The following is a 25,374-nucleotide window of genomic DNA, read 5'->3' on the forward strand; positions in this document are numbered from 1 at the left end:
TTTGTTTTAAATAGTAATATGATACACAATTACTTTTCAGTTTTTAATTTATTTATTGGAATAATTACCTTGCAATATTTAATGACTTGGACATGTTTTTAAAAATATATATTATTCCCCATTATATAATTCTGCCAGACAACGCTGAGCGCTGAGTACACATCAAGATTTACCTGCCCTCACCTTTACTGACCAGGCAAATGAGATTAGTGCCGAGAGAGAGAGAGAGAGAGAGAGAGAGAGAGAGAGAGAGAGAGAGAGAGAGAGAGAGAGAGAGAGAGAGAGTGTAGAAGGAGGCAGAGTAGGTTGAATGAGGGCTGTGTGAGGTGGGTTCTACTTTCATTGGAGCTGATATGGTACTTTTTTACCGTTACTTGAGGACTAACAAACAACGTCCTGTATCTGACCTGCTCTTGGACTTTAAGCGCTTAATGAGAATCAGTAAGAAGTAAAATCTCTTGCGGTCCGTCCTCTTCAGAGAAAAAGACACACACATACACACACACACACACACACACACACGTACAGAGACTGATGCGGGATTCGCAGCGTGGGGCTGTCCGGAGAGACTCTGCCTGGATTCTCAACCGACATGGTGGGTTAACGTTTGAGTGATACGGAGACCATCCGGTAAATTCCTGACAGGAGGAATGAATGATTTCACGCGGGACGCGCGTGAGTGAAAACGCTCGCGTAACTGTTGCTGTGAACGGACGTCTGCAGGAACATGAGGAGAGGAAATAACTGAAATAAACTGCGTGAGTAAGCAGCATTAAGATGATTTAAAGAATTAATATGCTATTATAGTCAAAGAGCGTTTTTGAGTATCGTTTGTTGAGTTTTGTTTCTCTTGGTCTTATCAAAGTCAATTTGAAATCTGTCTCTGTTACATTAAGCAAAATAACGCATTGAAAGAGGTCCAACTGAGACCACATTTATTTTCTTCCCCTGCATCTGTAGCCCATTGAATCCATCTGTTGAAAAACAATTTTCTGTTAATTGTTTTATTACTTCAAGAGCATATGAAATGAAGTCAAATGCGTCTGCACCTGATGTTGAGTATGGTAGCCTACGTTATTTTATGGATTACACTTTCCCGTTGAATTCACTCCCATCACCATCAGCCACATCATTTAACTCGTTTGTTTTCATTTTCTCACTGCAAAGACAGCACCGAAAGCTGCATCTGTAGTGGTTAATTCACGCCAGTAGCGTGTGGTAGTGCTGTATGTGTTTATGTTTTAGTAATATGTCATATCCTCTGTCAACACTCCAGGTGTATAAGGTGCGCCTCCTGTCATCGTTCATTCGCTAGAAACCAGTTAACAATTTAAAGCTTATATTGTTTATATTGTTTTAAATCATTTAATTGTCATTTTCATTCTGACATGAGCATAAGTTGATGTCAGAGTTTGTGAGTTGTCTTAATAATTAAACAAATTTGCACCATTTTCATGCATTTAGGTTGATTTTTGCACTTGGACATCATAGATAGGCATTTTTGCTGTTGGTATGATCAGCCAATAGGGAAATAATTTTTTACTTGTATTTCACCATTAACACCTCACATTCATTTGCGCAAGAGTTGCTACTGACCTTTTCCACACTATTGACTTTATTACATTCATGTTTCCCAGAATTTATCTGTTAAAAGACTTAAATAATGCGTCAGTGATGTTCTGTTGGTGTAATGAATAGATCAGTGAGACTGGTGCTCAGTTGGCATCTGTGTGCAGCTGACACCATTGATATGGAGAGATAGAGTGTGTGCGTGTGTGTCTATGTGTGTGTGTGTGTTAGGAGGAGGACTGGGGTGATCTCATGAGTTAACGTCCATGTTTCAGTCTAAAGTTTCGGTTAACAGAAGCTTCATTAGTCAGAGATGAAGTGCCCATCCTGTTTTTTATTAGATCAAGATGAATGCTTTGCCATATAAAGATAATTAAGGAGCTTTGAGATAAGTCAAAGTTTCATGCACTGTGATAATAGGCCTATTTATATCTTGTAATTATGAGATGCTTTGACATTGTGATTCCCCTCTGGCTTGTTATTTGAAATGTATCTCTCGTTCACAACTGCAGTTCTTGTTGGGTGATAACAGTTGAAACACACATGATTTAACAGTCATTTGGTTGGTATTATAATATGTTGAATGTAATTCCAACATGTCATCCAAACAGGCCCCTTAAATTCGATTCAACCTTACAATTGTGTTCAAAAGTTTGGGGTCAGTAAGATTTTTATTTATTTTGAAAGAAGTCTCTTATGCGCACCAAGGCTGCAATTGTTTTTATCAAAATGGGCCGTTTTGTGAAATATTGTTACAATTGAAAATATATATATTTTTCTATTTTAAATATTATTTAAAATGTATTTTAGTCCTGTGATGGGAAAGTTTCATTTTTATGATCCTTCAGAAATCATTCTAATATGCTGATTTCCTGCTCAAGAAACATTTCTTGTTATTATCAATTTTGAAAACAATTGTGCTGCTTAATATTTTTGTGGAAACTTTTAAAAACGCTGTTGAAAGTGCACCGGATGGAGCAACACAACAGACCTGTAGCCAATCAGAGGGATATTTGAAGAAAAGAGAGATGGTTAAGAGACAGACATTACAAAAGAGAAATGCTCACAGGAATATTCCTGGAAAAAGAAGGGGATATGATCAGACAAGGGCTTTAGGAGCAGTGTTAATATTAGAAAAGATTTCCAACGCTGGAGAGACATAAGCGGGAAGGCCTGAAAACGGACACCGATGTTGCGTTGTTTCTGCTCCATACTTGAGTAACATTGGTTTTGAGTGTGTGCTGTTGGTGACTTACAACAGACTCTTGGTTGTATATACTCTTGTGTACTGGATGTTCATGTTTTGTGCTTCCTTGTCGTTCGCTCATCATCTTGGCTTTTTTTGACACTCCTGCATTGCGTGTTCGTGCATTTTGGGGGTGGAGCAATGAAGGGAGGAGCATGTTTGTTTGGGTTGATTTCAAATATCAACGGTGTTCAACAACGATTTAAAAAAGTCACATACTGAACCTTTAACTTAATTATTCATTGCTAAGGTGATACATCAGTGAGGTTTTGTTTCTCATTGTGATGCTTTGCCCAGCATGTCGATTTAGTTCAGTTACACATGTATGTATTTTTAAAAACGTTTTCCACTTGACAGAAAAACATGAACTTGAAGGGAACTTAATTTTAACCAGTTTTATGCAGTTTCCATGGTTTGTGAAACTGTCTCAGGAGGTGGTCTGTTGCTCAGCGCACTGGAAGTATTATGAGCATCAAACTGCTGTAAGCACTTCTGACCAGTGAAGCGCAGCAAATGGGAGCCATACAATGACAGAGTTTAAAGGGCCCTAAGGCAATTACATGGAGGTCAGAGTCTTAGACATGCACCTGACCTTCATCCGCCTTGTGTCGGAGTTGACCTCTTACCTTTTAATGCCCATAATACAGCTTCCGAGGTCTTAGAACTGACCAGAGGTCTTACGACCTACTAAGAGGGGAGAAAAAGATGATGAAGGTTATGCTGTGCGTGAAGTAGCGAGGATTTCATTATGCTCCTTGAGGTAATATGGAATATCAGACTGTGTGGTATCATGGTTCAGGCATGACTGTATTCATATGCACTGTGGACACCTTAGAGAACACATTTCAGCATTAGCCGTGGGTAGTGATGCCTGAAATGATTTCCATTCACACACACACATCCACGCAGACAGAGATGGAAGGAGAGAAAAACTGTGAGGCAGAGACAGTGAGCGAGAACAGCTGGAGAGAGACATAGATGGACAGGTGCACTGGAAGTAAGGTAGCATCTTGGGACAGAGGGAAAGATTTTAAGGAATACCTCAGCCAAAAATGTTCTCTTGTCTTTACTATACTATTGTCTTCATTTACTCACACTCAAATTGTTACAAACCTAGTGGTCGACAGATATTGCTTTTGTGATTGCCGCTGACCGATGTAAAGCCCATACATATACTTTATATTTATTTGAATTAATATTTAATTTGAAAATAAATCATTTGAAAATGAATTAAAAAAGAAATCTCTAAATTAAACAGACTTACTTTAGATGACAACTTCTTGATTCTTTTAATACCCTTGATTACAGTATTTTTCAAAAATAAAGAAATTGTTGGAAACAAATATTAAAGGTCCCCTGACATGGGGTTATTTTATTATTTTATAATGTTTCCTGGGTTGCCCTTATAATGTTAGTATGTTTTTTAGATCAAAAATAGTCCTAATTTAGAAATAAAAGGCAATTTCCTAGCCTGATTTTAGCCTCTGATTTGAACGCTCTGTTTGAAGGGGCGTGTCTGCTGTGGGATTCAGTGTAACCGGCCACTGCTGTGATTGGCTGACATGCTTGCATATGAAATAGCTATGTATTACATGTGAAACTCTCTCGAATACTTTTACTACAGCTATTATACGTTTTTACTATTCCAGCTATCGAGATTAACGAATCGTGAGAAGTTTTTAAAGTATTTAGATCTATTCCCATCACATAAACTGTTGCCGTGATGAGCATTGAGCAAGCAGATGACAGTCTGTTGATCGCGAGAATGAAGATCTTATCATTGCAACGCAGTTTCTGCACTCTCTCTAATGCTTTCCCCAATGCAAACACGATGATGTACATACAGTAAGACCTTCGTTGTGCAATGTAACGTGCGTCATTGATTTCATAACGAGTTGTCCAGATAAACTCGCGCTGTGTGGAAAGATTGTTCTTTGATCGCTTTCTGTATATAATTTGTTCAGAATTTAAATAAGATTGTTTTCATCCTACTAAAAGGAACGATGTGAAGTCGATATTTTAGTCACTGGCTTGACTTATGCATAAACAGTATTGAACGATTTTGAGAGAAAGATTAACTTACCTGTCTGAACTTGAACAATTAGGGTACACATCAGAAATTGTTGCTTGGTAGCTCGATCGATTTATTTTCAGACGTTCATCGAGTTGAGGAAACAGTCGTCGGTGAAATGTTTGGACCATACAAAACTTTGGGAAGTTGTGTCGGCGCATTTCCAGAGAAAATAAAATGAACCCATTGTTTCTTCAGAGGCTCGGATGAAGGAACTAAAAAATACTTTTGTGTTCATTTGTACATCCGAACACTGATCAACTGCCATGCTTCGCTCGTTTGCAAGCCATGATATCTCTCGAGGAAAAACTCAAATCTCAAAGCTATTTCTCTAGGAAAAACTAAAATTGCGCCGGCGCGTTCGTACTTCCTAGCTCGTTTTCTCATGGGCGAGCCAAATTCTCCGGGCGGCCAAAGCAGAGAAGGGGAAGGTAACCTTTCCTTGTTATGACGTCATAACGAGGAGATTCAAGATCAGCGCGTCTGAGCTGCAGAGAAGAGAAAAATAGCCAAACCTCGGTTTACACTGATTGAAAATTCTAGACACGAGGGGACCAAATACAGGCTAGGGGAACTAATATTAATGTTAAAAAACCTCAGAAAGTGAAAATTTCATGTCAGGGGACCTTTAATAAAAAGGAAGTAAACACTGTAACCTGCAGGGCACTGAGTAAGTTTGTGCACACAGGGAATATATATCCCTATATATTTTTTCAAATAAAGACAAGGTAACACCTAATTATACTTACAGCACAGTGAAAATGACATGGGCAACTGAATATAGTACAGCATCCTTTGAAATCAGAGGTTTAAAGATAGTCGATCGATCCAGTGAAGCTGAACTCTCCTGTCCGCATTCAATTCACAGGGACAGAATACGCAGAAGATAAATGCAAAAGTAATAGTGTTTGCCTTTCTGTCACTAATAATATAAAAGCAAATGCTATAATACTTTTTGGTATACAGTTTACTTTCTTTGTTTAACAGTTCTATGTAGTAACATATTAGACAAATTTGTTAAACAGAGACCATAACTAATGAATATGGAGAATGAGAGCGCTGTATGCTCAGCGGTGTCAAAATAATCAACAAAATGATCAACAAAACTAATCACCAATAATCTTACTGAGCTGTCATTACGCGTTTACATGCACTTATTTTCGTCAGACACAATGAATCAAATCTGATTCCAGATTCTGAGAGTTCTGTTTATATGAACCCAACACTTTTCAATCCGATTGACATATTCGTTTACATGCGCATGTGCATGTATTCCGAACAAAACTTCAGTGCATACGTAGTACCAAGTCACCGCATTCAGAACCTCAAAAAGCCACTTCGATAATGTCACCAGAGCTGCCTCATTTTTGCCTTGATGACATATCTAAAAAAGATAACAACAACAACAACAACAAAAAAGTGCAAATATTTTGTAAATGTTTAGTCTCATCCCCTGAACAGTTCGTAAGACGTGAGACATAAAAAAAACATACGTACATTAGTTAGACATAAAACATTTGTAAACTTACACATCACGGCACTGGGCATGTGCACAAGGTATTTTTAAATCTAAAATTAGTTGAATTCAAGCCTTAACATACTTAATTTTTTTCCTGTTGATCGGATTATTTCAGGTCTACACCACCCTTTTCAATTCGATCAAAATTTCATTCGGATCGAGCTCGGTCAGATCGACTGAGGTGTTTACATGAATGCTTTTCATCAGACAGAGCCATCAATCCGATTATAAACAAAGTATTCGGCTGCATGTAAATGTAGCTAGTGGGATGAACTTGAGAATTAGCTGCATCTTGATTGAATCATTCAAACTGTTTTTGATTAATCAAAAAGATCTGAGAATGATTCATAAATTTGACATCTATTTCTCCAGGGAAGAAAGAGAAAAACTGATAAAATGTGTACCCTTGGATAAAAGCATCTGCCTTGGTATACCAAGGAGAGCTAATGCACTATTTCAGTTTATGCATTTGGCAGATCCTTTTATCCAAAAGTATACATTTTATCAGTTTTTTTCTGCCTTCCCTGGTAATCAAACCCATGACCTTGGTGTTTCTAGCACCATACTGTTTGAGCTACAGTAAGGCATACTGTACGGTTTCAGAAGACTTGGGATTATTGCACATGAGTCATATGGACCACTCTCATTGTACTTCATGGTGTCTTTGCATCCTTTTTAAAGCTTGAAAGCCTCAGTCCCGCTTCCCTTGTGTTCCACGGAAGAAAAGAATGTCATATGGGTGATTAAATAATGGCAACATTTTTATAAGTGGGTGAACTATTCCTTTAAAAGAAGCAGGATAGGAAGTTTCCACAATGTAGGTGTAGGTGATGAACATTCAGTAGGTTGGCTGCTTTGCCAACTGTATAAATATAAGCCCAATGATATTCTCCTCTCTTCCGTGTACATGGTCTCTGATGTGTGAAGGCCAGGCTGGATTTCTCCAGCATGCATCTTTACCTCAGTCAGCCTCTCTCAGCTGTCTGATTCATCTCTAATCAGCTTCTGCCCACTGGGAGTCCCGCGGGATGACAACAGCAGGGTAGACCACGGAAGCCAGAGGTTTAGAGCTCAGACGGAAAGGGAGCAGTTGGAGAGGTCGGGAATCCAGACTCCAGGGCATTAAAGAGTGTTAATGTATTTGGTTGAGATGCTATAGTTTGCAGAGCCAGACAGGGGTTAAGAGAGCTGTTTAGAGGAGAACTGGAGAGTTTGGAGGAACAAGATGAGTGTATTATGGTGTAGACACTAGAGCTGCTGCAGAGAATGGTTGAGGTCTGAGGGGGTGAGAGAGTGAGACTGATGTTTTGGCAGATGGGATCATCTCAGGTACAGATGCTGTTTGGAGGGCTTCAGTAGAGCGGTATGAAGGATATCAGATGGTCTGTGAATGCCTCTCTATACACTCAACATGTTAAACAGCAGAAATGAGCTTAAATAGATGGTAATCACTCATGCAAAACATGAATCCAAAAAAGTCCAAAATACTTTTTTTCTTCTATTTGAATTCAGTCTCTTCATTACAATTCATAAAATCGGCAATTTGAGTGAAGGTTGCATTGAAAAATGTATATGGAATTTTTCGAATTTACTTAAAGTATTTGGTTAAATCCTCCTTTTCATTCAACGACAGCATATATTTCTTTTTCATTTTACATAACTTTTCTGTTTTAAAAATCCTGAAACCTTCAGCTTACGGTTAAATAATAACAAAAAATGTCTCCGACTTTTGGACCCTACTTTTTTATTTAATCATTATTCATAGGTATTCATTTGTAAAGTGTACAAATATTTCCGGATTGTTCCCTTTAAATAGCTTTACCAACAAAATAAGGCCATTCTGATGCTTAGAGACCAAGGCCAAACTTAGCTTCACCCTCAACTAGCACTTACCAATATAACCAGCCTGGACTGGGCTGAAATTCAAGCTGTTTTTTTTTTTTTTTTTAGTATATGGTACATATACTTCTGTGCATGTATTTCTCTCTTCTACATGGCAAACTGAATGATTTATAGAGGTTCGCCGAAGCCAAAATCACTGGGCAGAGGTGCATTTTCATTTCTGACTAAGCCTCAAGACTGAACTTTCCCCTCAAATGTGGGACTAAAAACCATCAAATAACGTTCTCTGCAATAATGGCTTCAATACATTCATTCTCAGGTTCTTGGAAGGATTTGGCATTCCCATCACAATGGTGAGTGCCCGTTTTTAAAAAGAGTGTATTGTGTGTGCGAGAGAGAACTAATGCCTCATCTCTCCACTCTAGGGACAATGTTTTTAGAAGCCTTTCAAAAGAGATGCTCTTGACTTGCACAAGCCATTAGTCCTGAAGTCCAATCTGAAGGGTCAGACATTCAAACTATTTCACATGTGCCAGTTGTAATCACCGTAATCACTGAGACTGGATGCACATGGTGGCTTTCTTTTTCTCATTCTCATGCGTTTGAGAGGTTTCCTCTGCAGTAAAGCATCAGTTCTCCAGTAAAGCATCAGTTCAGTTCTGTGGCGAAACGCCATGGTGTAGATAAGCGGATTTCAAGCTTTCTGTCAACTGTCTCCATACTGCCAGCTTTCTGCTCCTGGTAGTAGAAGAAAGTCGCTTCTACTGACGCCTACATCATTACTATAGCAACTGATGTATCTGATTTGATCACTTTCAAAAAATGACAGTCAGCACAGATAAAAGTCTGTCAGTTAGAATTGAAAGTGATGCAAACAGAGAAAATTCTGCACTCTGAAGTCACCAAAAATGAATAATCTGTCATTATTTGTTCACCCCCATGTCGTTCCAAGCCTGTATGGTATTTTTTCTTAAGCAGTGTAAACACAGTTTACATATATAGTTAGTCCACGAACTAACTCCATGAACATGGAAACAGCGATAAGACCTAAACATACAGAAGGCTTATGTTAATGGTATTTACCTGTCAACCTTTGTCTGCGGCGTTGTGTTCTTTTCTCAGCCTCTATGATATGTAGCACTGCAAGTTGTCTTAGGAGAATTAGTCTCTTAGCCCTCCTTTTTGTTCTTTTATTCGCATAACTTGTACGTCTACATTAAATCTCTGTTATCCTGAAACCCACGACACAGAACAAAAACACAGCTCCGATCACGGCGTCCTAAATTTTTCAGTTGTTGACGTTGTTGAAAGGTTAAATAACTTAACACGCTTAAATAACTTCGCTGTCGATTAGTTGGCTGGTTTCTATAACTGAGTTCCTATAACTGCCCAGTGCAAAAGCCCTTGTATGTGATGAACAGACTAGCATAATCTCCGTTGCAACTAGGGATGCACTATAGGATTTTTTGGGGCAGATACTGATACCGCTTTTAAAAAACAATTATTGGCTGATACCGAGTAGTGAGCGACTTTTTTTTGTTTTGTCTTTTATTGTTTGATTAACATTATAATGCACACAGCAGCGCAGCAATATTAGATTACGCAAATTTTAAATATTCTAGCTGAGCCCCCAGCATGAGTTTTTTAAGGCAACCGTTATTTTAGAACGTATTACCTTATTATTTCCGTGGCGGCGCGTCATGCTCGTCACATGACCATGCCGGGCCCACAAACTTGTTGGCTATGTCATCAACTACCTGATATTCTGATTCTCAAATACGTGTAAGTGAACGTGTTTTGTTGTTTAAAATCCTTTATATTGATCATGCTAGTTGAGCTATATGCGCGATGGGCGTCGGCGTGTTAATTTGCGCTGCAGTTCAGAGAATCGGATCTGTCAGATTTACATCACGTAAATTCATCCACTTCTCCCAAAATAGATGAAAGTAAGTGGCCGGTAAAGTAGGAGAAGAATAGAGTAAACTTAATAGTTGCCTACACCAGTGTTTCCCAACCCTGTTCCTGGAGGCACACCAACACTACACATTTTCCAACTCTTCCTAATCGATCCCACCTCAATCAACTCATTTGCTCGTTAGTAGAGACTCCAAGGCCAGAAATATATGGGTCAGAAAAGGGAGACATCTAAGGGGCTGTTTACACCTGGCCACTTCATGCGTTTTCTGTGATCGGATAGCTATCCGATCGTGAAAAGACCAGGTGTAAATGCCCTCCGAAACGCATTTGAGACGGATTTGAATCCGATCGCTCAAACCACATCAGGAGAAGGTCTGGGTCGCATTCTAGACGAAACTGGACAAGTGTAAACGCATCTGGTTGTTGAAACCACATATGTAAATTTTACTCCTCCCAAAAATGCTCAAAAATAAACGTGTGAGGGCGTGTTATATAGGCTATATGTCATGTTATAGTCATGACGACGCTACTGCGACACGCATTACCGCAGATGAGCAGCTGAGCATCTATTCATCAAGCCAACGTGCAAACTATCGCAAATCAAAGTGAAAGTAAGTCGCAGACGCTTAACACGCAATCATCTTCATTAAAAGTAAAGAAACGAAATGATCTTACCAGGGCTGTTGCCGCTCTCTCTTATTGCTCTCTTTGATTTTGAAATTAGCTGATGATCAATAATGCAGCTCATATCTGTTGCTTTCGCTGACGTGCACTCCATTAAATCTGCATATAGCGCGGGAATTGAAGATCGGATTTATGTCCGTTTTGCAAATACACATACATGTGACCAGGTGTAAATGGAATCGTTTTGATAAATCAGATAGCTATCCGATCTGAGAAAACGCATGAAGCGGCCAGGTGTAAACAGGCCCTATAATGTGCACTGTTGGTGTGCCTCAAGGAGCAGGGTTGGGAAACACTGGCCTACACAATGTGTATCTGATATGAATAAAACATGTTGTATAATTGTATAATTGAAAGGATTGTTATTGCCGCTTCCATAGACATCAGTGTGTATTTTACAAACTATAGATGTATTATTTTGCTAGTACTTATGTGTATTTAAATGTCTGAAACCTAAAATAAACATTATGTGGTTGAAAACACTGAATAATTGTGATATTTGACCAGCTCTGAGCTCGTCCGTCTCTGGCTCAGCGCCAGCCAAAGCGCGAACACACATTTAAATTTAGCCGCTGGTCACGTGATGCACTGAAAGTGCTAATCACACCGGTGTGATCATACGTGTCAAAGAGTGAATCTTGGATTATGCAACAGACATTATACAGCTCAGTGCCTTCATGCAGTTGATTAATAAGCCATCGATTTGATATATCAGCCTTTTTCATGCTATAGCCGATATGCCGATAAGCCAAAAATACATCGGTGCATCAACACATATGACATCATGGCATTTGGTAATAAGACACTCAAGAATGTATGTTGATGACATCCAACCTGCTCCTTTGAGTGTATTTATCAAATAATATATTAACCCTCTGGGGACCAAGGGTTTTTTGAGGCCCTTGGGATGTTTTGACATGCACTGACATTTGTGCTTTTTTCAGTTATTTATAAACATGTTAATGGCAAAGGTGTAAATTCACTCTATATAGCACAAACGGGGCTACCATAATCTTTGAGCAACATGTATTTACATGTTTGTATTTTTGAGAGAATATTATTTATGCATGGTTATTGAAAAACTTAAAAATAACAGTTTCTGAAATAAAGCCACAAAACACATATTGATTATTTCTTCACAAGACTTTTGAAAATTGTATCACATAGTCTAGAATATTTGCTCCAAAAGTATGTGAGAATCATCCTGACTACTCATTCAGATAAGTCAATAAAGTCTTTTAGAATGTGTATGACGTGTTTAGTGTGAGAAAGCTTTATGCGGGGAGGCGTGATCTCTCATTAATATGTATGGCATTTCACACCTGAGAAAGACAAAGACCCTCCCATAATGGCCCTATTAGGTGCTATCAGGCCCTATCATAATGCTACGTTCACACCGGACGCGAATAGCGCGTCAGGCGCGAGTGATTTCAATGTTAAGTCAATGCAAAGACGCGTTACGCGCGTAAAAAATTCCTGCGGCGCGAATGAGGCGTAGAGCGCGGCGCGGTAGACGCGAATACGCCTCATTCGCGCGTCAAGTTCGCGCGAATGGCGCGAATTGAAGTGTCTGGCGCGGAAGCGCGTTACGCGTGAATGATTTAGTTAGTGCTATTTGTGCATTCACGCGTTTGACGCGAATTCGCGTCTGCCGCCCGAGTTGAAAAATTTGAACTTCTGCGTCAATTCGCGCCGCGTTAACCAATCAGGAGCCTGCTTGCTGCTGTCATGTGGTGAAGTGAAAGTTTGTTATTTTAATAAATTATTTTGTAATATTACTAAAATGTCTGGTGTGGTTCTAATGCACAACAAAGCAAATCTTTCACATAAAAACTCGATTTTAATATATGAGAGATAGTACTCATTTTGTATTGAATGCTATTTATTCCATATCTATTTTAGATTATATGAAACATTATTATTTTAATGTAAAAACAACAAACACATAGTGTATAATAAATAAATAAATCACAGGACAGGTTTCACTTTTGGAGGCTGGCTCCATTTATTATCAAATAAATGTGCGGGCGAGGGTGAACCTCGCGCCGGGCTGTAGAGCGCGGGCTCGTCAGGCAGCGATCACTCGAGGCCGAGGCTTTACACGGCCTACGGTGTCCTCGTCAGCGTCCTCACCGTTAGGTCCACCAAACCTAGCTCCTGGAACAAATGATGAAACTCCTGAAACCCTCCAGAGGGTCTGGTGGACCCGAGTACAGCGACGATGTCCCCTACGCAGCTGTTTCTGCTCTCCAGAGCATATACGAGCGGTGACTCTCTCGAATAATGCTAATGCTAATGCACGATAAACATCTAAAAAGATGGCCGCCGACGGGTTTCGAAACTTTCGCCTCTGACGCGCGTAAATTTCGCTTCAAACTTTTGTTTTTACGCGCGTCAATTTCGCCATTGACACGCGAATTAACACAAAGTGGTCAAGCGTCAAACTAGACGCGGTAGACGCGAATTTGACGCGCTATTCGCGTCCGGTGGGAACGTAGCATTAGGAGGAGCCTTGCACAAAGAATGAGGAGATTTAAAAAAGAATGGCTTTTAGATTGTTTGGATTTATTTACAACACAACATAATCCAAAGATACACAACAAAGGACTGGTTTCTGGTTAAAATTGCTTTTTAATTATATATATATACACACACACACTGCTTAGAATAAGTGAAAACACCCATGCTAAAGTTGACTAAAAAGAGGAATAAAAAATCTTAATGCCTTAATTTAAAAAATGTGGAAAACTCCAACCTTTAGGGAAATGAATAATGTCCCTGAATTCTTTGTGAATGAATAATGTATCGCAAATAATTAAATGTTCTTCTTTAAAATACAGGGTGCATACTCTGGACACTTATATCACACACCCTTCACCATATAGACATGGTTTTATTTCAGTTCAAAGTTAGAGTTGGAAACATCTTGAAAAGAAAATAGTCTTTTTCCATAAATGTCTTAGTTTGATCATACATATTTCAAAGTTGAGGATTCATTATTTTCATATAGCTTGCATTGGAACAAACATCTTAGTTGATTAGTTTATTGACAAAACATAAGTTTATTTGATGTCTTTATTTTGAAGCTTATTTTAAGCTTATTTGATGCTTATTTGATTTGAAAAACTTTATCCAAAACTAGTCAAAGAAATGTTATTTTATTTCGTCTGTAAGTGCGTATCTGTGCGTTCATTCATTCACACACACACACACACACACACACACACACACACACACACACACACACACACACACACAGAAACATGATTCACAAAACAGTAGGCTATGCTATTTTTCCGTTTACAGATACTAACGTTATTCTATATCGCGATTAGAACAAAGCACAAAACACTTACACTTCTCAGCTGAATCTGTTGCTCCTCCTCGAAGTGAAACCAGCACTTGTTCTGTGGTAAATGTCCCAGGATTATTCCTCATAGCCGCGCAAGACGAATCTTAATCTGACTAAAAAATATTGTGTGTTTACAGCATTTGCCTGGGGGCGTTTATCTATTTTGCAAATGGCCTCAACACATTATCTTATGAATAGCGCGCTCTGCCAGTGGGTGTGAACAAATTAACGATAATGAGCTGAGACAGGAGAAACTGTACTTCTCTTTAGTTTCAGACAGATTACATTGCAGGAGAATATTTGTTTTAAATGTGAATTGTTTTATTTAAAAGTAGAAATTTAAAGCGTTCTTTAGACGTATGTTTCATGTTTGTGTGATAAGTATTAGCGGAGTTTCCGTTCATTTTCCAGACATGTTTCAGAAAGATTTTTGCGGAGACAGAGTGAGCTGAAAGCGCACCCTGTTTATTTTATTTATAAAAAAATAAAAAAAAAGGTTTTGATGTTAATGCGAGTGTACACAAAAAAAGAAGACCCTCTATAGTTTATAATCATGTATTGATTTTATTTATATGACCATAAATGACGGAGTATTTTAAGTCTATGTTGCTGCTATGTGAAAAAAAACAGCAAAACGCGCGGGCGCGTTCTTGGTCCCCAGAGGGTTAAGATATTGTATGATCAATGAATAGTCCCAATGTATATTATTTTTATCACCACATACATATACTGCACACATAGCCTACTCGTGCAGAATAATTGGTGTCTTAGCAGAAAAATATATTTTCACTGACACCAACATAAGAAGTTAAAATAGTGGCATTTACCTTTATCTTCAACTCAACGACAAAGAAATTTTGTTCTTGAGTCATATGACCCTTAAAATGCTTTTATAACGCCTTTTATTGATCCACAGATGGATGTGTTGTCCATCTTGATAGAGTCTGAATGAGGTGCTGCTCTGGTTTGACCTCAGCTCCGTCCACACTTGGTTTGAATGTGTTTTCAAACCAATATGCTCCTGCCAGTTCTCAAAGAACAATCACATCACCCTGTCAACACACACACACACACACACACACACTTGACTTTTTTATATACCCTTGTATGCTATTTATTCTAGTTTGTTTAATATTGTGAGCTGCCTTTTTAGATTGCTGGAAGAAGTTCTCAATGGTGAAGTAACCTTCAGCAGTCAATTCACAGATGTTTACTTGTCATAGATCCCCAATGGATATAGTTCCCTTTCGAGAGTGGTCACTTCAACATTGTGTTGCTAATGCTGCGAGAACTCTTCCCATTCTCCAGCGTTAGCAACTCAATGTCTCTTTCTTGCCTCTCAGGGAACCAAGGTTACAACAGTAACCGGAGACGTTTTTTAAAGATATAGATCAAACAGAACATTTATTTTATTTCCATCTAAGTTGCTCTATGTGTTTAGGCAGTGGTGTAGATTTCATATTAAACCACAGGAAGTTGTGGGTATAAAATGGGAATGTTATAACCCACCTTGAAAGCCAATTTGAAATAGAAGTGACAATTCAATTCAGAATTAGAATACATTTTTTTTTGTTCAGCTTATTATTTTAGGCCATCTACAGGTGTCTTGTTCAGCAAATTTAGAATTCTTTTCCAAGCAAAGGCATTAACATGCTATAGAAAGAGATACATTTTGTTTGCTTAAAAGTGAATGTTTAGCTTATTTAGCAATTGTGTACATCTTGGGTACCGCCTGATTCATGTGACACATTCTGTTTTAAATTTGAACTCACAGTAACACATCTCTGTGCTTGATTGCCATCACAGGTGCTTAAGAAAACATGTCTAGGTCATTGACATGGGTTAATCACTGGAGTCATTAGTGTTTGGACCCCTTACGCCCTCTGATTGCATCTCACGCTGGCTAATGAATTGCACTGCTGTCTTTGGCAGCATTCACTCTTAGTCAGGTAACAATTAAAGAGAAGATGGGAAACGAGATTTAAATAAATATTTCACGCAAAAATGAAAATTCGTTCACAATTTATTCACCCTGATGTTGTTCCAAATCTTTATGCAGTTATGTTTGTACTGGAATTTGGATCGACTTGAGGGAGAGTAAGCCATTACATGATTTAGATTCCTATTGCTTTAAGGCAGGAGGGAACAAAACCTTTTATTGTACCTTTACTGGTGATTTACTGGAAGGACGTCCTGTCGACGATCATCCCTCGGTGGCTTCTGAACGCATGCTGGGCCAATGAGTGGCTTGTCAGTGAAGTTTAGTCATTTTAAATTATTTAGAGATGCAAAAAAGTGTCCTAGCATGACATAGCATCAAAGAGTCTTTGATGAGGGGTTTAGCTTGACAGAACATTTTATGAATAAAAGACTGTTGGACATTGACTGTAATAGGTTTTAGCGTGATATGTCAGCAATTTTCATTGATTTCTTATTTGCCTGTTGAAAAGCAGAGTGCTATTAGACAGGTGTGCTTGGTTGATATTATAGTCCACAGTGACGGCAATGGAAATGGCCTTCTTACCCCTGAATGCTTTGCTGAAACGTAGTCATGCCAATCACTTTGATCTATTACCCTTCACTGCAAACACACACACACACACACACACACGCACAAAAGTTAAAGGATTAGTTCACTTTTAAAAAAACTTTTGCTGATAATTTACTCACCCCCATGTCGTCCAACATGTCCATGTCTTTCTTTCTTCAGTCGAAAAGAAATTAAGTTAAGTTAGGTTTTTGATGAAAACATTCCAGGATTTTTCTCCATATAATGGACTTCAATGGGCCCCAAACGGTTCAAGGTCCAAATGACAGTTTCAGTGCAGCTTCAAAGGGCTTTAAACGATACCAGACGATGAATAAGGGTCATCTAGCGAAACCATTGGTTATTTCAAAAATAAATAAAAAAGTTTAAGTTTTATAAGCACACATGAAGAGTTCAGATGCAAAAGCCTCTAAATGCCATCTGACATTTTCTTCTAAAATGATCATTTTTATCAAGCTTGTATATTTAAGTTCAATAATTTCACTTAAATGGCAAGAAAAATCACCCATTAATTATCATTTAAGTGAAATTACTGAATTTAAATATACGAGCTTGATAAAAATGATCATTTTAGAAGAAAATTTCAGATGGCATTTAGAGGCTTTTGCATCTGAACTCTTCACATGCTCGCCTTGCTCTGTTCTGTGATGACTCTGTTCTGTGAGACATTTTCAACGTAATTGTGTATTACGTGACGTCACGAACGCGCATCACAGAACAGAGCAAGGCGAGCATTTGTGCTTATAAAACAAACTTTTTTTATTTATTTTTTAAATGACCGATCATTTACATGGCCAGTCCATGTATTATAAATTTTTTATTTTATTCATTTATTTTATTTTATTATTATTTTAAATTATTTTTTGTTTAGTTTAGTCTCAGTCCATTGGCCAGTCCATTTAGTTTAATTTAATTTAATTTAATATCATGGTTGCCGGGATGCTGGAGTCTATCCTATTGTCTCGGGCCTGTGGCAGGGAAACATCCTATCGACACTGGCCGGTCCATTTCATTTCATTTTCATTTTCACTTAATTTCATTTTATTTCATGGTGGCTGGGATGCTGGAGCCTATCCTATTCGGCCATTGGTAGGAAAACACCCTTTGGCTATTACATTTTTTTTTTTTTTTTTTTTTTTTTTTTTTTTTTACTTCATTTTATTTCATGGTTGCTGGGATGCTGGAGCCTATCCTATTCGGCCATTGGTAGGGAAACACCCTTTGGCTATTCCTTTTATTTAATTTATTTTTATTTTTATTTTATTTTATTTTATTTTATTTTATTTTATTTTATTTTATTTTATTTTATTTTTATTTTATTTTATTTTATTTTATTTTAGTCTCGGACCATTGGCAGAGAAAAACCCTAGAGCCAGTCCATTTAATTTCATCTCATTTAATTTCATTTCATGGTTGCTGGCCCTATGGACATATTTTACTTTATTTTATTTTATTTATTTTCAGGGAGAGTAAGAACTTCACTGATCATAAGCAAGTGTCATCAATCTAGCTTATTTGTAAATTAATAAATGTATTTGCCCCTGCTTTGCCGTAAACTGATAATTTCACAGACATAACTCATGAGTATGAGCAATATGTTGAAATTATGCAAATGCTTTAAATCCCAGTAGAAAAATTGCTCTTTTTGTTTGGGGTCAACTAATGCTAATTAAATCCGCACATTGTCATTCTGACATCAGTGGTTTATTTGATAGCAAGACAGATCAGAGGAAATCCAGATCTACGAGAACGGGCGTTTGAGGGATAACAGTCGGGATGTAAAACGTTTGCTGTCTGGGTTGGTGTTTAGGAACTTCATGTCTGCTGGGTAATTTTGACAGCAGGAGGCAGCTTGTTCAGAGGTCTTTGGATGCTTCCCGAAATCCAGCAGCTTTGTACTTTGATATTAAATGTTACTGTGAAAGATGCATAGACCCTTGATAATAAAACCCTGCCCAGCCATCTGTGCTCTTCTTAAGAAACGCAAGCTAAGAATTTGAAGAGTGTTGTTGAAATAATGGAACATTACAGGCTGCACAACAATGATGCATTATCGCTGTTACTCCAACAGCAGGAAGGGCTGCAGGTTTCAATCTACTTTCAAGATGACATGATATTATTCAGGTCTTGTGTTTTAAAAAAAAAATGTAGCTAAACAGAGTGAATGCAGTCATGAGGGCTGAGGGCTGAGGCTATAGTGTTAGTAGAAAACACACCCACTTCATGAATGAAATGTGAATGATCTCTTCACTGGCTGTTTTGAGAATGGAATGCTAGAGTACTTCTTACCACATTCCACTTTATACACTGAATTTTAACTACTGTTGACTATTACTCGAAATATTGTGTGAATCACTTCATATCACATATCAAATGATAAACATTCAGACAGTGTGCTATATAGTTGTCAAATGACCTCTTTACAGTGCCTGTTTTACATAAAAATGAAATGATGTTCCCTAAGCTAATGTATTTATGAGACTATCAGGATATGCAGCAACAAAAAAAAAATATATATATAACGTGGAACCTTTTCATCCAGTTTAGTGTAATTTGTTATGTAATTCCTTTCTTTTTTTTTTCATATATTTTTTTCATATCTTATATCTTATATATATCTTATATATTTTTTTGCTTAAAAACTTGTTGGCAGTCTGGTCCAGGCACAATGCATCATTGTTTAATAATGCAAATTATAGCAAATATATTTGGTCGTGGGGGAATATCAAACATCACAGAACCTTCAAGAATCTGTTAAGACAAAATTTAACTGACAAAAGTACAAAGCAAAGATTTCCAATGTTTTCACTGGCCAACTTAATTGTATTTTGGAAATATATGCAAATTTTAGGGCTGTAGTCAACCAAAGAAATTCTTAGTCGACCAAAGTCCTGTCCTGCGCAACGATTAGTCGACAAAAAAAAAAAAAAAAGACGCGATGTTTTGCATTTTTTGAACATTTATTAAACAATTGTCATATAGGGGTGTGACGGTTATTATATAACCGTGAGACCGATGGTTATAGTTGAACACCGTCATTAGAACTCTATAACCGCCAAAACCGTGTTATTAAAATATTTTTGACAAAAAAAATGTATCATAGAGAATGTTTAAATACTAATATCAGCTTACGAGGGAAACGGAGGCGCGAGTTAGTGTTGCTTCAGAGGCTGCTACTGCTGGAGATGATTCGGGAGAGGTTTGTGCACCTTTACTGATCAGAGCGCGTGCTGACACGGAGTAAAGCCTTGTTTATACTCGACGCGTCCGGACGAGCGCAAAGGAGCGCACGGCAAAAATGACGCGTTGGGTGTGCAAGACCGGTGTGGTGCCGAATTCTGACCCCCGCCAAATTATTACCCCCCTAGTATGGTAGGTTTAGGATTAGTTGTGGGGGAGGGGTTAGGATTAGGGGTGGGGTTAGGATTAGGCAATCAGGTACTGATTTCAACGAGGGGGGTAATAATTTGGCAGGGAGTCGAAATTCGGCACAACACTGGCAAGACCCCATTTCGCTTGGGTGTGTGCACAGCTTTTTTTGTAAACAGCGCGCGCGGCGCCGCATCCGAGGATGAACGACTTCAAGCCGAATCAGCCCGAGCGTGTAGGCTACGTCTCCGCACCAGCACCCAGTTTGCGCGTCCAAATTGCAAAGTTCATTGCAAAGTGTTTTTTTTTTGTTAAGGTTTTGTTTACTGTGTGTGATTTATTTAAAACAAAGCACGTTCATTGCAACATTTTTGTTTTGTTAAGGATTTGTTTATGGCGTTTACGGTGTTCTATGTGGTGCGCTAAACTGTGGTGCTGCTACAAAATAGCCTAAATAGCTTGTTTTCATATGACGTCACGCCACTGCGTTGCCATGGCGCGAAATGCAAATGGAGGGCAGGAAGTGATTTGCTGTATTTAGAAAGCACTATAACAAACTCAAAATGCCTATGTTTTGCGTCGTTTATGGTTACTTAAATCGATCAAACCACGAGGAGTTTTTATCGTGTACGAAAAGTTGTTGTTCATAAGGGGGGAAAATGCAAGAAATTGACCGAAAAACTCCGGAAAAACGGCTTGCAAACCTACGTCTGCGGTCGGGAGGAGCCGAATGGGAAAATGCCCGTTTGTGCAGTGATCACTTCGTCAAAGGTGAGTTAATACAACTTAAGTGGCTATGTTTGTGTAACGTGTAACGTTTACGAACTTTGTAAAGTCAAAGTATGTCTGTAAGACGAGGTAGTTGCTGATATCTACCGCCTCGATGGCAGGAAAATCTTTCAATTCAGTTGAAAATCGCTCCTCTTCATAACGTAAGGATCACGTCCAACATATGTTTGATTTTTTGTTTATATCTTTCTCTTGTAATAGCGTGTAAAGTAGTACAGTACGGACTTTCCTCCATCTCGTCCATTGCGCTCTTCACTCCCTGCCCTCCATCTGAATTTCGCGCGTCATCATAATCACGTGACTGAAACCCAGCTATTAAAGCATTTAGTTGGCGGATAAAACATAGGCTAATTATATTTAGAATACAGTAATATATAACTGCTTAAAAAGGAATAAATATCAAGAAGTAAATCAATGAAAATTTCTTTCTATTGGTAAAAAAAAAAAAAAATGCAACTGGTCGACCAATGAGAATGTCAGTCGAACAAGACGGCATCGACAGATTAGTCGACTAAACGACTAAAGTTGACAGCCCTAGCAAATTTAGATTTTGATGGCTGCAACACACTCAAAATAAGTTGGGACAGAGGCATGTTTACTATTGTCACATCACCATTCATTTTAATTACACTTTTTAATAGTTTGGGAATTGAGGATACTAATTGTTGCAGTTTTGCAAGTGGAATTTTTGCCCAATCTTGCCTGACACAAGACTTCAGCTGCTCAGCAGTCTGTGGTCATCATTGACTGATTCTTCTTTTCATGATGGGCCACACATTTTCAGTAGGAGACAGATCTGGACTGCAGGTGTAGAATGTCTACAAACCACTCTGTTGTAGCACGTGCAGAATGAGGCCTGGCATTGTCTTTCTTCCCAGGAAAGATGTAATCATATAAGTCTGTACAATCCCAATATGTGCCTCCACTTCAATGGTACCTTCACACGTATGCAAGTCACCCATGCCGTTTGCACTGATGCACTCTCATACCATTACAGATGTTTGATTTTATACCTGTCACTGCTGAAAGTCTTGATCCCTTTTGTTTTTGGGACTGAGAACTCAATGTCCATTTTTCCCAAAATCAAGCTGAAGTGTGGGCTCATTTGACCACAGCACACATTTACACTGTCTTTTGGATCATCTGAGATGAGCTCGGGCCCAGAGAATCTGTGCATAGAACTGATGTATAGATTTCTCCTTGCGTAACGGAGATTCGAGTTTCAATTCTTGATACAGCGGCAGACTGTAGACTGTAACAGCGGCAGACTAAGTGACAACGTTTTTCTAAAGTTCTCCTGAGCCTATGTAGCAATATTTAACACAGTAGCATCTAGAATGATGGTGTCTGTGGGCTCAAAGGTCAAGCACATTCATCAGAGAATTCCAGCCTGGCCCTACGTGTATTGAGATTTCTCCAGAATCTTTTCAGAATATTATTTTATGGTAGATGGGGAAAGACCTAAATTCTTTGCAATCTTGCATTAGGAAATGTGATTTTTTTCATTGTTTGACAATTCTCTGATGAAGGTAGTGGGCCATGACCTATATCTTTGCTTGCAAGAACTGAGACTTTGGTGGGTGCTCCTTTTATACGCAAACATAACAGCCACACCTATTACAAGTTAACCTGCTTATTGTGGACCGTTTCAAAACCGTTTAACTTGGATATCCTATAATCATTTTTCACTTTAATTTAGTCTCTATCCCAACTTTTTTGAAGTGAGTTGCAGGCTACAAAATCAAAATTAGTTTATATTTCCAAAATGCAATTAAGTTGGCCAGTGAAAACATTGGGAAACTTTTCTTTGTACTTTTGTCAGTTAAATAAAGGTTAAACATAAAATCACAGATTCTTGATTTATTGCATGTCACAACTTTTCTGTATATAGTATATACGTACCTCATTCAGACAACACATCAAGCTGCAGATCAATGAAAGGCACTATGGATGCATTTCAAGAGTTGTTTGACTCAAACACAACATATCTTTGCCATAGTGGAAGATAAAGGTAAACAACACTATTTTTACCTATTACATTAAACATATCTTTCCGTCCTTGAACACACCTTACATTTTAAGCAATGTTTCTAGCCTTGAAAACTGGATTTACATTTTTTGTCAATCTAAGGCAGCCTTTATGCTGTCAAACATTACTTTTTCACAGATATCTGGAACAGCTCAAACATTTTTGGCACCAAATTAGGAAAAACACTTATGAGATCCAATTGTTTTGGCATCCAATTTGGATTCATTTCAAATGTGGTTCTAAATCTGACATGTAATTGATATCTGGTCAATCTGAATGTTCATTTAAATACTGCCTGTCCTTTTAATTAGGTATTTTCGCCATGAAGTGTTGAATATTATGTGTATTTATTTAATTTGTGTCTTTAAAAATAAGATATGTGTCAGAATATATATGTGCATTGCATTTGGCAGATGCTTTTATTCATTTGTATCAGTTCATGTATTCCCTAAATGGTTTTAATTAGTGTAAATTCGTTCTTTGTTTCCATACTCTATCCTCCATCACAGCATATTGGTTTCTTGCTTGGTTTTTCTGTGTTGTAATGTGTGTCATTCCGTAACAATTCCATAATGAAACCACAGTCGCCTCACAATAGAACGGTCCGTCATTCTCACAGATGCACAGGTGAGCCAAACTTCAGCATTTCTTAAAGGATCCCGATTGCAGCCAGAGAAAGTAACGTATGTTGCCATGACTGTTAATTTTGGACCTTGCTTATGTTCCTCAAACCTAAGCTTCAAAGCTGAAAACAGGAGAAAGAGTATTAGCAGTTCCTGTGTTTCTCTAGCCCTTCTTGCTGTGGATTGTCACAGTTGTTGAGCACTCTGTGGAAATGTTAAAGTGGGGGAACTATCATTTTCACCCATCATGCTCCAGAGACTTGCTTATGCTCCTTTGGGAATAGAGAATCTGACAGTGGCGGCGATGTGGTCTGATGTTGTATTTAGATGACTGTGTTGACGCACATCAGCGCATGGTTTTAAAGCGTTTCAGTGGCTTATGGCTGCCTCAGGCACATCGTAGAGATTGTGAGAATGAATACAGGTGACAGATCAAATGGAGACACTTGTTTTTTTAAGTTTATCTCTACATCAACCTCCACGTGTAGGCAGCAACCGATGAGACAGCCAGCCTCACGACGGGACACGCACACACATGCACAAATTAATGCTCTAATCCCATGTGTATATTTGTAGTCAAGTCAAGTATTATCTGTCCTTGCACATCGAACACTTAGAAAGCAAAGTAGATTAAACCCTTATTTTCTGAGAAGGGCTTTACAATGACAATTATTTTTCAGCACTCACACCCAGGGTCCAAATTGTGGGTGAACTGAGAAAATATACCACTGTGGAAAAAAAAAATATAGAGAAAAAAATTTAATTCAGAAATTGCTAGTAATTTTTTTTTACAGTAGAATTTCTTTAACTGTGGAAGTCTTTGGGTAGATTTTTATTAGACCATTTTATTACTCTATATGAAACTTTTATCTTGCTTTTATCATTTATATATCATTTATGTTTGAAAAATGGGAAATAATCGTAAACAATGTTGCCATGTCAATATGTAATGTGTGAAAATGATACCAGATTTTACATGAATGATGATGGTCCCTCAATTTTGCCATTACTTCCAATACAACCAATAATGTTGCAATTCATTGAGACAACAGTCATGTTAAGAGCATGTTTAAATTATGCAAATTCTTTTTGTTTAATTCATAAAAATCTTTTCAAGACAACTTAAAAAAAGACAGAAATCAGCATGTATATCCACACCAGAAATTGTTAATAGACAAATAAAATAAAATAACTGCCCATAGTTCTTACTGTATTTAAACTCTTACTGTATTTCTTGGTGTGCAGTTTTTTTTCTTTCTATTTTTTTTTCATATGTAACTTCCATTTTGGGACTAGCAAGTGTTAATTTAGTGTGCACTGATCTGTAACCGTGCCTGCAAAATCGACAACATCCACGTGCCATCTTAATGCACAGACTTATCAGATTTTGACTGAATCAGTTTGAGCTGCCATTAGGAATTTATTGACTTGTTCAGAAGAATGTTTGTGTGTGGTTTAGATATACCCAAAAAGATGGCAATATCCAAAATCCTTGTCCTTGTGGGGACATTTTTTTTGGTCCCCGTGAGGAAAATAGCTTATAAATCATACCAAATTTATAAAGTGTTTTGAAAATCTAAAAATGCTAAAAGAAAAACTAAAAAGTTTTCTGTGATGGGTATGGGTAGGGTTAGTGTAGTAGGATAGAATATACAGTTTGTATAAAAACCATTACAACTATGGGAAATCCCCATAAAACATGGACACCAGTGTGTGTGTGTGTGTGTGCGTGTGCGTGTGCATGTGCGTGTTGGGTATTCACTGGTGTCTTGGATGAAGTGTTTGACCAGTATGATCTAGAAAGCAGGGTGGATGA

The 25,374-nt window shown here is 38.0% G+C and overlaps 1 protein-coding gene across 1 annotated transcript in view; it reads left to right on the plus strand.

The window, feature by feature from the left end:
• Nucleotides 1–310: 310 nt before the first annotated feature.
• pcdh15a (protocadherin-related 15a) overlaps nucleotides 311–25,374 on the plus strand; it is a 275,961-nt gene continuing 250,897 nt past the window's right edge. Inside the window, exon 1 of the mRNA XM_056272451.1 lies at nucleotides 311–758. The gene's annotated coding sequence lies outside the window, so the exon portion shown is untranslated. The remainder of the gene's footprint in view (nucleotides 759–25,374) is intronic.

This window comes from Rhinichthys klamathensis, unplaced genomic scaffold (genome assembly GCF_029890125.1).
Source record: "Rhinichthys klamathensis goyatoka isolate OS25496 unplaced genomic scaffold, OSU_Roscu_1.1 h1tg000338l_1, whole genome shotgun sequence".
In the NCBI taxonomy this organism is placed as follows: Eukaryota; Metazoa; Chordata; class Actinopteri; order Cypriniformes; family Leuciscidae; genus Rhinichthys; species Rhinichthys klamathensis.